Below are 12,659 nucleotides of genomic sequence, written 5' to 3'. Positions count from 1 at the left end.
CTCTGACCTCCCCGCAGTGCACAAACTAATCAGGCACATCATCATGATTCCGGCCCACGCTTCTGTGTGATGACTGGGAAGAAAAAAAAAAAAAAAAGTCAAACAGTCTGACAGATCAAACCCCTGGAAGTAACCTTGGGATAGCAACTGATTCATGTGAACCCTGGTTGTAATTCTCAACAGCTTAGCGCCTGATCACTTTCAGATGGGCCGGGGATGCCTTTCTCACTATGTGGCTTTACGCGTCTGCCGCTTGAAGCCAAGTGGGTTTGTCACAGGATTAGTGTAAATTTACTCCCATCTGGAACATCATAGAGTGGAGTCTAATGCTTGACCCCTGCGAGTGACCCAACCCAGATCCTCGAAGGAGGCGGTTGCAGGATCGAGGAAGCGGACGAGAATAAAAAGTGATGAATTACAACCTTGAGAATACAGTTTAGTTCAGAGTTATTGCAGAAGAGCTGATATACCACTCGCTAATTAATTTGCACCAAAGTACGCCTTGCAAGCAGGTTCAAACATTTGGACACACTAAAATCAATATTGAACAGTGCATTAATGGCCGTGATAATGAGCAAGTGCTGTGTGCTTGAAACAGTTTTTGCAAAGTCACTCTTCAAATAAATCCCCGACCTAAAGTCTCTTTTTCTTTCAGAGTAAATATACCACGTCCTTTCAGCCGCTCCTTGCTGAAAAATGGTCTTTAACTACTTTCTTCTGCACAACAAAGCCATTAATTGCCTTTCCCAGTCAGTTTATGTGCTTTATCACATGGATAATATTAAACACATACACAGATAAGATGCATATCTAAATGATTTTTTTGTATTTGTCAACTGAGGCTGAGACCGGGGGTTGAAGTAGCCAATGAGGGCCCTGCACATGTATTTACTTCTTTTTCATTGATCCCTTGTTTGATCACAGACCGAGGCACGTTTTGTTCTTAATCAAATACAATATGAGCTCCACCCGTGCGCAGATGGGACATCAGCGGGCTGTAATAATGCGAAACCCGGTTCCTCCGCGGCATTGTGCTGAAGGAGAGAACAGGGAAACTGCAAACAACGCCGTATACACGAATAACTTTATTCAAATCTATTATTCAAAACTGTGTTTACAATTCCAACATAGCCTCAAACTCGTGCCGCACATTTCACATTGTCACTCAGCAGCAGAACACCTATCCTGTTTTTGAGTGTTTTATTCAGCCGGAAGGATTTGACTGACAAGTGGGTGGACGGAATAAGAGAAACACCGTGTACTGAAATGAGGGGCTGCATTTAATGCCACGCTGTCAACAAAAGGCAGTCTTCTAGATTGTTTTTGTCTTTTGATTTTACAGATTTTTTCCTTTATGTTTGAAATAAATAATAAAAAAAACGAGAACAAAAACCTGTAGATGCATAGCTATAGCAGATTTTTTTTATTAGAAAAAAATGTGATACAACATGAACATTTTCTTTTAATTTTATAGATGAAACAGAAATTAAAGTTTCACACTATACTTTTTTTTTTTTTTTTTTAAATTAGTGATAATTAATAGAAAAAGAAATATTGGTTGTGTAATGTTACACAGAATTACTGGATATGTTGTACAAGTTTCCACAGCAAAAATGTTCAATTAATGTGTTTTCATCAGTGTATAATCCATCAAAATACAGTTCTTATCATTATACAATGTATTTATTAATATCTTTTCCATTCAATTTATCTAATTTTTATACTTAATTGTCTATTATATATGCATTTAATACTTTTATATAGTATATATCATGAGTAATTTTATTGTTTTTACATTTGTAAATGTCCCCTTTTTTTAAAAAACAAAAAAACAAAAAAGACACCACATATTTCGATTGCTATACTATTATGTGATAACTACTTTCAGTCATTTTACAATACATTTACAATCTTTTTTGCACATCTTCTGTCAGAACACAGCATTTTTTTTTAGACTTAAACTGGATTGACTTGATTTTTCCTGTCGCCACATTACATACTTTTGCAGCAACAACACTGGAAACAATTACTTATATTCTTCTAATAAACATTGGTCTTCTTTTAATGTTTGTTTTTTACCACGGGACTCCCAAGAATTTCCCAGCTGTAGCTTGTAGGCTTTAAGATACTGAGCCAAGAGGCTGCGATGCATACGTCCCGATTTAACATTGTGTATCCTGAAAAAAAAAACCCATCATTAAAAAACACACACCAAAAAAGTGGAGTGACACAAAGAAACGGTCTGTTCAAACCCATCTGTCCTATTTTCCATCATGGCCATCATGTACTTAACAGAGCCAAAACCTGTTCCCTGCATCCACAGCGTGATCCCATGTCCCCTCTCTCTCTCTCTTTATTCCCCCCACCAGCACTCCATCAGTAATGAATGCAATGTTACCTCTCTGTTACCTCTATATATTGACAGGGACACAGCAGACATTGTATCTACACAATTACATGCCTCCCACTCGTCTGATAAAGCAGCAAATAGGAGTATGTGAGCTGAAAGAGAGCCTGGAGTTATTCGAGGGCAGGACCGCGTCAGCCAACTGCAATAGCAAAAAGACTTCATCTGACTTCTCATTCTGGACGTGGGCTGAAAATATGTGGTTGAACACTTTAAAAAAAAAAAAAAAAAGGCGTGATTTATTTGGAGAGTGTTCAATTTGCAGCAAGGCAATGTGGATTCAGTTATTTAGCGAGTATCTGGTTGTGTTAGTTTCTTAGTTACAACTGTTTCTTATGCATAATTTAAAAGCTCTCATGTCACCGCTTTCTGAGGAAACTTGTATTTTCTGGAAGTGGAGTGTCTTCTGAAGAATGTTTCTTTGCTAAACAGAGGATTTTTCTATTTTTTTTTTACATAATATTTTGCATAATGGCTCTGTAACAATATGCACAATTATCATCAATGTATTCCGCAGCTGTTTGTTTTTTTTTTCTCCCCACACTTTATCAAGGTCATATTTTCTGCTGCATTTTAGGAAAAAAGCATGCAGCAAGCGGAGGAGTTCTTGGTTTTGTTTGGACCTGCAGGCGTATAGATTTTGCAACCAATTCCGAGCCGTATCCTCCCTGCTTCATACTTTTAGTACTTCTGATGTCACTATCAGTCATCTTCATGGAAGTTGCACAGCACCCGAGAAGCCAGGAGTATAAAAACCCTGCCGTGTGATGACATCCGAAAGTCAGGGCAACTTTTGCTTATCTGCAGTGAGAATCTCTTCCCAAATAATGGAAGATCCACATGCATCTGTGTGTGTTTTTCTTTTGGCCCAAGGAGCTGGCCCACCCACAGTCCTATGCTGCACAATTTGTGTGCTGCAGTCTGAGATGTCTCACATGCTCTGCATCAGGGATTCTTATGAAAAAAAGAAAGTCTTGCCAGGACCCAGACTGGGTAAATTTAGTCTCGCTCTCCGCTATTTCTCCTGTCAAAAGGAGACCCATCAGGAACAGGCCTTCCAACCCAAAACTTCAGTATCCCAATCGAGTCCTTTACACTGTTAACCTGGAGCTCTCGATCGCTAAAAAAAAACTGGTCATGTAAGTGGAAGTCTGCAGGCCGGGGTTGTGTGGGATTAGCGTCAGTAAACACTGCATGCTGTCTGAGCGCAAAATATCCACGTTAAGATTTCCAAAAATAAGCGAGAATTATGCATATGAATCATTTGTAGTGTTCTGCATTGATTAAAACACAGGTTCACCACGAGGGAATCATCATCTTCTACCATGTCTGACAGTATTATACACTGGATAGTCTGCATCATGTTGTTTCATATGATGTTTAGTTTTAATGGCTGCACCATTCAGTAAAACCGAAACTTGTATTTTTCATGATTCTCTGTGAGAGTGTAGACCTGGATAGTTCTGTGCATGAGAGTTTGTGACTCACACACGGCAACAAAGAATTCGATGTATAGCTTAGCGTCATATTTCACCCTTTGATTGATCCACTGCGCGACCAGATGGACCTATTGTGCTTTAATTGTGTTCCCAACAATTGTGTTTACATTCTTTTATTAATCACTTTGATCTTCAGAGCAACAATTTGAACGTTCATCATGTCTCGAATGAATGAATGAGATGTTTTTTTTTTTTGTCCCCGTAATTCATTGTGATTGAGACAATGCCGATTGTGTCAAACAGGAGATCCGGTGGAGATAGCTTTGTTAGAGGCTTGTTGTGAGATAGGTGAGCCATTTTTCAGCTTGCATAACGACGTCTCTGCTGCCCATCTCCTCTTGCAATGGAAATTCGCAGGATAACACACATGCACCGACGAGTTTGACAGTGTCCTCTTGCAGGCTGGTAACGTGGAAAGGCGTGTGAATAACACAGAAGGACTTTGTGTGTTATCAGACGGCATTTTTTTTGCATTTCATTTGTCTTCACATGCCATGTAGACCAAAGAGCTTCAGCAGATAACAGCTCAACTTCTATTTTTAGTTCTTGAAGACGCTTCGCCTCTCATTGAAGAGACTTCTGAGAGTTCTTACGGAATGATAGGGAGTCCCAGACGTATACGTCACATCAGCTTATCAGATGCTTATAATCCAGTCATGAGATCTCTCGCCAGAAAGTTTCACCGCTAACAACACCTTGACTCACCTCTGATCTGTAAGGTTTGCGACTATTCGAGGCATCTTGGGTTGTTAATAAGCCATTGGACATGTGATTTGAGGGTGTCACTATGTATCAGTCACTTCAAGAATCAAAAAGAGAAATCCACTTGCCTAATCCGGAAGATCTTATCTGGATGACTGAGAATCCACATTTGCGTCAAATTCCCCTGACTTGAAGGCAACCTTTAACTATTCTATCAGTTATTTTAATGCGATAAAATGACACCCGAAAGGTTGAAAACGCATTGACACAACACGCAAAATGCACCTAAAGAGCTATGTATACACAGTCTCATGATATTCTCATGTGCTATCTAAATTGCTGTTTGAAGAGGACACAAATTTCACAACTAACAGTTTGGGGTAAGATGCTCATGAGTTAACATAGACTTGAATTATTTCGCTTAAGAAGGAATGAAAACCAGCCAAGTTTCACATCATAGTCTATTACAAACTTATTACTTCTTAATTGCACATTTGAAGAATGAGATAAACATTTGAGACAACCAAATTTTCAGAAACTCACTGTTTATTTAGGGCTTAATGGGACGCTTTTACATGCTTGATGTTTTCCCAGTGGAGCGATGGAGTGCCCCAGAGTGCCCTTCTGGTCAGACTAAATGCTCTGCAAATGCTCTTTGGCCTAAGTGCCCCTTGTTGTCAGCCTGATTGCTACCCCCTCCACAAACAAGACCAAGCGTACTTTTAATTAACTCAAATGTTGTCGTGGAGTGATTCTGTTGTCGAAACTTACCGAGGATTTGCTGTAGCAGCCGGGTGTCACTTCGGTAAGGCCTGTCAACTACTACTAGGGCTGGTTGTGTGTGTTATCGCTCAGCTATTGTTAGCGTGAAGCACCAGACCATGGAGAGTCAAATCACCCAGGGACACATGGACGACTTTCATTTCTACACTCTTATCACATGCCCTTTAAAATTGTGTCAAGTCCTAAAAGATATCCTTTCACGGTTCTCTGACCACAGCAAGTCCTGAACTTTCCTGCACCGGTTACATGTGCGATTGAACTTGTTGAATGAAGAAAGTGGGGCACAAACAGAAGGGACAGCCGGGTAAATCAAGGATAGGTTTCATGTGGCTCCCTTTGCATGTAAACAACTTGGATGACATTTACATTCGGTATGTCCTGCACCACCTTTCGCTCAAAATCAAAGCATGAAAATGTTTCGGCAAACTCACGCAACTCGCTTGATATTTAAACAGTGGAACGTTCGAGCCATCAGATGACAGATCTCTCGCAGCACGAGGTCAGCTGCTTTTGCCCTTTGTTAGCACAGCGACTTAGCGATGTCATGTCAAAGAATACTTCCTCTATCTGAGTTACAAACCCTGCCTTTTTGACAAACATGTACGAGGCCATGGTGTGCGACGAGAGGAGCATGTTAATTTTCTTCTCAGGTCCAGGCTTGCAGGATATATGCTCCAGTAGTTCGACCTGTATTTTTGGTGTTGCGCAATGAAGGATGATAATGTTTTTATCTGAAAGTAAATCAAAAGTGCACATGCTGTGTGAAAGCATGCAGCTTCTTGACAGTTTAAGGTTTGGTAGCATGAATATAATTCAAAGCTGCAATAAAAATGAAGGATTTAAACGTCCTAAATGAAGACGTTTTTGTGTTCACTATGAATCAGCTTCATGTAATACACGAGGCAAGAGAAAAAAACATGTTTTATGATGTATACGTTTGAAGAAAAACATGCTTCAAGTCCCAACCTGCTTTTGTTCAACCTTCGTTAAGAGGTTTGTTTTCTGCTTCCCTGTGGTTACCAATGATTTATGGTTTCTAATGAGACACTTTGCCGCTCGCTGTAGTTGCTTGAATACCCACCCACCAAAAGCAAAGTATTTTAAAGACAAAATGGAGCAGCGCTGCAGGCCATTGACTTTTTGCTCATTTGTGCACAACAGAAATTAGCCACTTGCTTTAATTTCACCTTAATCATGTTCCTCCTGCATCGGGTCCTCTCGTGCTCAATGCCACCGGCGACTTTGAAGCCTCGAGTTCAAAGCGCTGGCTAAAGTTTCCAATCTTGAAAATACTTCTCAGACGTGCCCAGCTATACTTGCGGGCAGTTTCATTCATTCACTTATTCGTTCAATAAATTATTTGGAGAGGGGGCTTTGTTACTTTTCAGAGTGTGTGTGTGGTTCTTGGTTTTCAATTTCATTTTTAGTGACAAGAGGCCAAAGGTGACACATGGCAGCCAGATGCAAAGGCACAGCAGGACAGGCAACATGGCAGGTGTCGAATTTGATCCCGCTCCCTCCAGGGCAACACGCTTCAAGTGTATGACAGAGTGTAAGAAAACAGGTGCCAATGGCTACCTGGCTGAGTACAAAGATCTGACAGGAAAGGACGGACACACACAAGTGTTGCATTATTCTCTGTATGAACTTGAAGGCGCTGGCTTCTTTCACCCCCTCAACAACACATTTGTTATTTGGTCGGAAAAACTATCAGGTCAGTTCCTTTATGTGAAGGAAAAAAAAAACCTTGCTCAAGACTAAATTCTAAAAGGAACAAACAGATTCTGAGCACAAATATAAACCCAGCCTCTCTCACACACACATCCAGTGAGTAAAAAGTTTGCCACATGGGGATCCTGAGCCTTATAATGGAGGCCTAATGGGGCACACCTGTGCTGTGTCATGCAAGGGCACATGGGAAATGCAAGATCTGCTGCTATGACAGCAAATCATGATCTATTGTCGAGAGGAATTAGCAGAGCGAGGTACAAATTGCTTCCCCGCTTTTACAGATCCGGCAAAAGAAATGTGTTTTTTTAGACATCGCTTTCACCTCCATGCAGCAACAATGTGATTAATGCCAACCTTTGATCAGTGCCAACACACCCCGACGTCCCACCATTAGATCAAGCATTTTAAATTATAGCGGCCAAAGTAAACCCTCAATATAAACTACACTGAGCATGGAAGCCATCTGTCCTTGAGTCGACGACAAGCTAGCTCATCCAGCACATGCATTACTCATGCTGCCCGAACTCCATTGATCTATTATTGAGGCAAAAAAATCTTATTAGCAATCCAGTCCCATTTGTCATACAGCGCCCTTCCCCACAGCTCCTTGCATGACTCTTTCTACCTGTTCCACGTGAGTCACAAGTGCAATATGAAAGCTCCTGATAAGGTTGCCCTCGGTAGTTTTCCGTCCCGCGAGCACCTGGGAGACGCTCATCCGACACCGATCCAGTCATCCTCACATGAGACCCCGCGTCCCAGCACCACACCCCTTCCGCAAGCCGCTACAAAAGAGCGACTACCTGCGCAATATCCGGCCTTATTGTTCATCTGGGGCAACTTTTAATTAAAACCTAACGCTGCTTTTGTGTTTTCAACAAAAGGCGCCGGCGCCATTGTAATCAGGTTGGAAGCCACCTCGGCTATTGTGTCCGGCACTCTTCATCTCCCTTTATTGACCGATGATCTATGAGCCACTTCCAGGTAACGCGGCGAACGATGAACCCACCCTGAACTTGTGAGGGCGGCTGACGTAAATTCTGGTGAAAGAGGACAGCTTGTTTAGCTGATGAAGTAGCTTTGAGAGAAAGGCCTCGGGGTGCTAGCCCTCTGCCACATGGTCCCTCGGTCTATTGCTCTCTGATTTCTGTTTTATTTCGCTCGCGGTGCCTGTCACTCTACATGTCTGCCCTCACTCGCTCTCCCTTTCTGTCTGTCTCTGCTCCTGTCCTGAATTCTAGCCTATATTTTCCGGGACTAACATGCAGACAGTTGGGATTACTGTGTGATTGGTGGCCATTTTGGTTCAGTAGTTGTGGACACAAGTGGGCTGAAACACACACGGATGCATATAAAATATTCGGCTTCTCATATATTTTCAAGTCCAATTTGCTGCTCTAATATGACATCTGATATCAGGATATCCATGGCTGCGTCCACTTTACGCACTAAAACCTCAGAGGATGGGAAAAGGAGAGTGTAATTTGTTGACACAAATTAACAAGTGCACATTTTTGTCTTGAGATTTCGTGAAAGATCACAGGGAAGGAATGCCATTTTCACTGTGGCTCAAAACCCAATATTCATTTCCCAACAAACCGTAGCAGGCTGGAGGGGGATGCGTGTTGTCAATTGTTAGTTTTTGTGGCCCTCTGCAGGTGATTTGACAAAACAGCATTTGATTCAAAGGCTGCAAACCTGAACACTTGCAGCACAAATATATTAACTATTAACTATCAGTGAAAAATGCATTTAGTGATTTAATCATATTTTATATAAATATATTTAAGAATGTAGATCCAGAATGAGCATGCTGCAATTGCTAATATTCACTTTTCTTTAGCAAGTGTTGTTGAGAGAGAGAGGGTATGAATAAATTTAATTTAAAAGAAACCAAAGGGCCACTACTGAACAGATAGAAACGAAGCTGTTGCACATAATTAAATCTCACAGCTTGAGAGGCAGCTTTGGAAACAATTATTCGATCATTGTGACCACTGTTTTCTGCCTCTTTCTTTGCAGTTTGTGACGGAGTCCTACTGCGTTTTCTTTATACGGTTGTAAATGACATCAGTTTTGTTGATTTTAAGCCAGTAAATGATGTTTCTTTCACTATATTTCTCTGCATTTAGCTCAGACGGGCCACAGTTTTCTCAACATCTTGCGATTCTTCTCTTTCAGGCTGTGCTGGGTGATAAAAAGCTGAATTATCTAACTGAAAAATGTTTTCCCCCATTTCATGCGAATTTTGATTCGTTTTAGTAGTTTCAAAGCATCATCTTACAAAACATGATTTATTGCATGGATTGAATTATCATCTGACTTTTAAAAATGTCTTTTTAAGTCCTAAAAGATGCTCTGATTGTTCAACCGCTATGATCAAATTCAAGGCCTGTTGTGGAAACTTTGCAAAGAAAACAATGATTTCCAGCAGCTGCACTCGCTATGAGCAGGGACACTTGAAAAATGTGACATTTTGAAGTTAACTGACTAAATGAAAGGCATATGGTGGGTTCTGATAGATGGCACAGTACATGTTTTGTCGTGGTGGTACGTGTTTGTGTGGTCATGCATTTCACATGTCTGTTTGTCAGTACAGTACACTTTGCGTGCCCTGTGATGCTTGAATAAGAGGGGAAAAAACAGGCTTCAATTCAATTTTCTGTCTAATTTCATTTATAAAGCACTAATTCACAGCCATCAGGAGACGTCGCATGTTAAGTTCAAGACTTTATTATCTTAAATCATAGAGAGAAACACAACAAATTCACAGATTCCCTTGTGAGGAAGCACTTTGGCGCCATCCTCGTGCCGCAAACCAGCAACCTGCACGGTGTCCACACGGTTCTAAAGCAAACACTGTTCTGCAATAGTCGATTGGGGAGAAAATAAACTACTTTGTGGATTCAAAGCAACAGCTCATTGTTGTTTCAACCCCAAAACATCACATTCATCAATCACATTTCTAAAGCAGCAGACAGGCAGGGTACACCCAGCTCGGATAGTTTGGAAGGAGGCAGGCAGATAAAGTTGAGATGCTGTATGTTGGCGCTAAGTCTCATTAATTATATTTTGCTGATCTGACATAGCATCTGGGACGGTTTCCTTAGAAGTAGCTGCACACATATCACCAAGACATGAAAAAAAATCAAGATTATGTGTTCGCAGATATGTGTGAAACAGCATTTATTGAAATAATTTTTAATGTGTTTTTGTGCGATGTATAGTTTCTAGCTTTTACAGCAGTGCATCCTATTGCTTCAGAGCATTTTCAAGAAGTAAACTCCTTCCAACTCCTGTCCCTAAATGTGTTTAAAGCTGAGCAAAATCAGCCTTGAAGCTCCTACGGATGAGTAAAGAGGTTTTCAGGTGGGTTTTACTTTTCAGGGCATCCACGGATGAGATGAAATCATCCACGAAATCTGCTTTACACTGAGTTGACCTGTTCACACCCACTGTGACCCAGTCAGGCTGCTTCTATCTGCTGACTCCATGTCAGTATTGTACTGTGGTGGCATTTATCAACAGAAGATTTTTTATTTTTTTTTGGAGGCTGGAGAAAAACTCTTATCCAGCAGCTGTCTGGCTAAAGTTAGGAATATATTACATCTTAACTCTCTGAACCCCAACCAGCCTCTGGGTGTTTTTTTTTTTCTGCTTCTGTCATATTTTAACTCACTGTGGGCTCATTTTTCACTGCAATATAAAGTTCTGCACCTCTATGGAAACAACACAAGCGTGGCTAAAGGTAGAGAGAACTCAGAAATATGTTTTGTGCAGTCAGACACAGTTATCATGCCATAAATCATAAAAAAAAGATAACATCAAAGTTGAATTTCTTTGGCTATTCATCACACAGTGAACCTGGAATTAAGATTTTTAGCAAGTGACCACAAATGTTACCGACAGCGGGAGAAAATGACGATTCTATAAACGATTTCACTACTTACATCTTTAATTTATTTTCTATACTTGTCTACTATCCTGTCACAGCCGACTAAGTCAGGAGTCGTTAAGCTTTAGTGTTTTTACAAAATCTAATGGGTTATTTTTGCAAAATTTTTAAACCCAGACATGCAGAATAAAATGATTTTAGTCAAATATCACGATTTTAAGTTTAGATTTGTTTGTTTTTCCACTTGTACTTCAGACATGATATGTTCAAGGACCATTGGAAGGTTAAACATGTGACGATTCTTACTGCTTTATGGTTCCTGGCTTTGACAAATGTTATAGTTTTTTTTGCAATTTTTATAAAATAGCCTTTCAAACCTACCAGCGGGTTTTGAGGTTTAGCAGGTTAAACATTTGGAGCAACAGTTTTCAGGTAAATTAAATTATAACTAACACTGTCTGCAGGCTTTTGCCATGAGAGATCTGTGACTCCACGTGTTCCTTTCTGGCAGCAAGAAACGTACACTTGTAAGACAGATTGCGAGGTGCTAATGAATGTATCCATGATTCCATATGAAGGCAGATGTGGTTTGTTGCTCTTTTATTTTGTCACTTTCATAATCAGTCTAATTATGAACAATTCACCCGTATGTATGTTCATTATTGGTTGTACAGGAATAAGAAACTGTACACTGGTTGATAGCCGAAATCAAGCACTTTCCATTTGTGCATTTCTGCTCAGACACAAAAAAAAAACAAAAAAAGCACAGAGTCTGTGGAGTATAGACTCATTGGACAAAAGCCTTGAATTTTTTGGCACACACACACACTGACACACAGCATCTCCGGGCCTCAGCTGCAGGTTGCCCTCCACTGGCAATTACTTTCATCCACAGACTGTGACCAGGAACTGTTACCCTTGGGGTTGGGCACACACAAACACACACACACACCCACACACACACACACACACACACACACCACTAGCCTGCTGAATGCTGATTCTGGGCTTGTGCCTGTGCGGCTTTGGTTCTGAGTCTGGTCCTGATCCCTTCCTACACAGTGGCAATCCTCCTAAATGCACCCTGATGGCTGCGTGGTCACTGGTCCCTGCCCGAACGTGCCGGTCAAACGCATAAAGACCGGCGGACACGCACGCATGCACACCACACAGGTTGGCTGGGAGCAAGCTTTTAGTGCCCCCTGTAGAAACACACGGACACAAATGACGCAACCAGATCAGTAAATTCACTCATATACAAAAGACACACACGCGCGCAGGGAAACAAGCCGGCTCGGGCCTCGGAGCGCCTCGAAGACAATTACAGTGAAAGCAAATAGTGAATGAGGACCTCGGGGAGCGAGGATTAGGGCGGCAGTGTTTGGCTCCACGGATTAGTTCAGGGGTGCAGGGTGCTTTAAAAGCAGGAGATAAGCTCTCCAACAACTAAAGGTCACTCACCAAACAGATTGAGTGCTTAGCAAGGATGAGAGGAGATCTTACTGGCAGCCAGGTAGAGCTCAGGAGAGAGAAAGTGTCTGGTATGGTGCACATGTTGATACTGTATATACAGTACACAGGCTGCATAAACAGACTGGTTTTTTCAGTTGCTATAAAGACTTCATAGCAAAAACAGCCTGTT

The sequence above is a fragment of the Stegastes partitus genome, unplaced genomic scaffold, assembly GCF_000690725.1.
Source record: "Stegastes partitus isolate 25-593 unplaced genomic scaffold, Stegastes_partitus-1.0.2 Scaffold40, whole genome shotgun sequence".
Classification (NCBI taxonomy): domain Eukaryota; kingdom Metazoa; phylum Chordata; class Actinopteri; family Pomacentridae; genus Stegastes; species Stegastes partitus.
Note: the sequence above shows the minus strand (reverse complement) of the source record.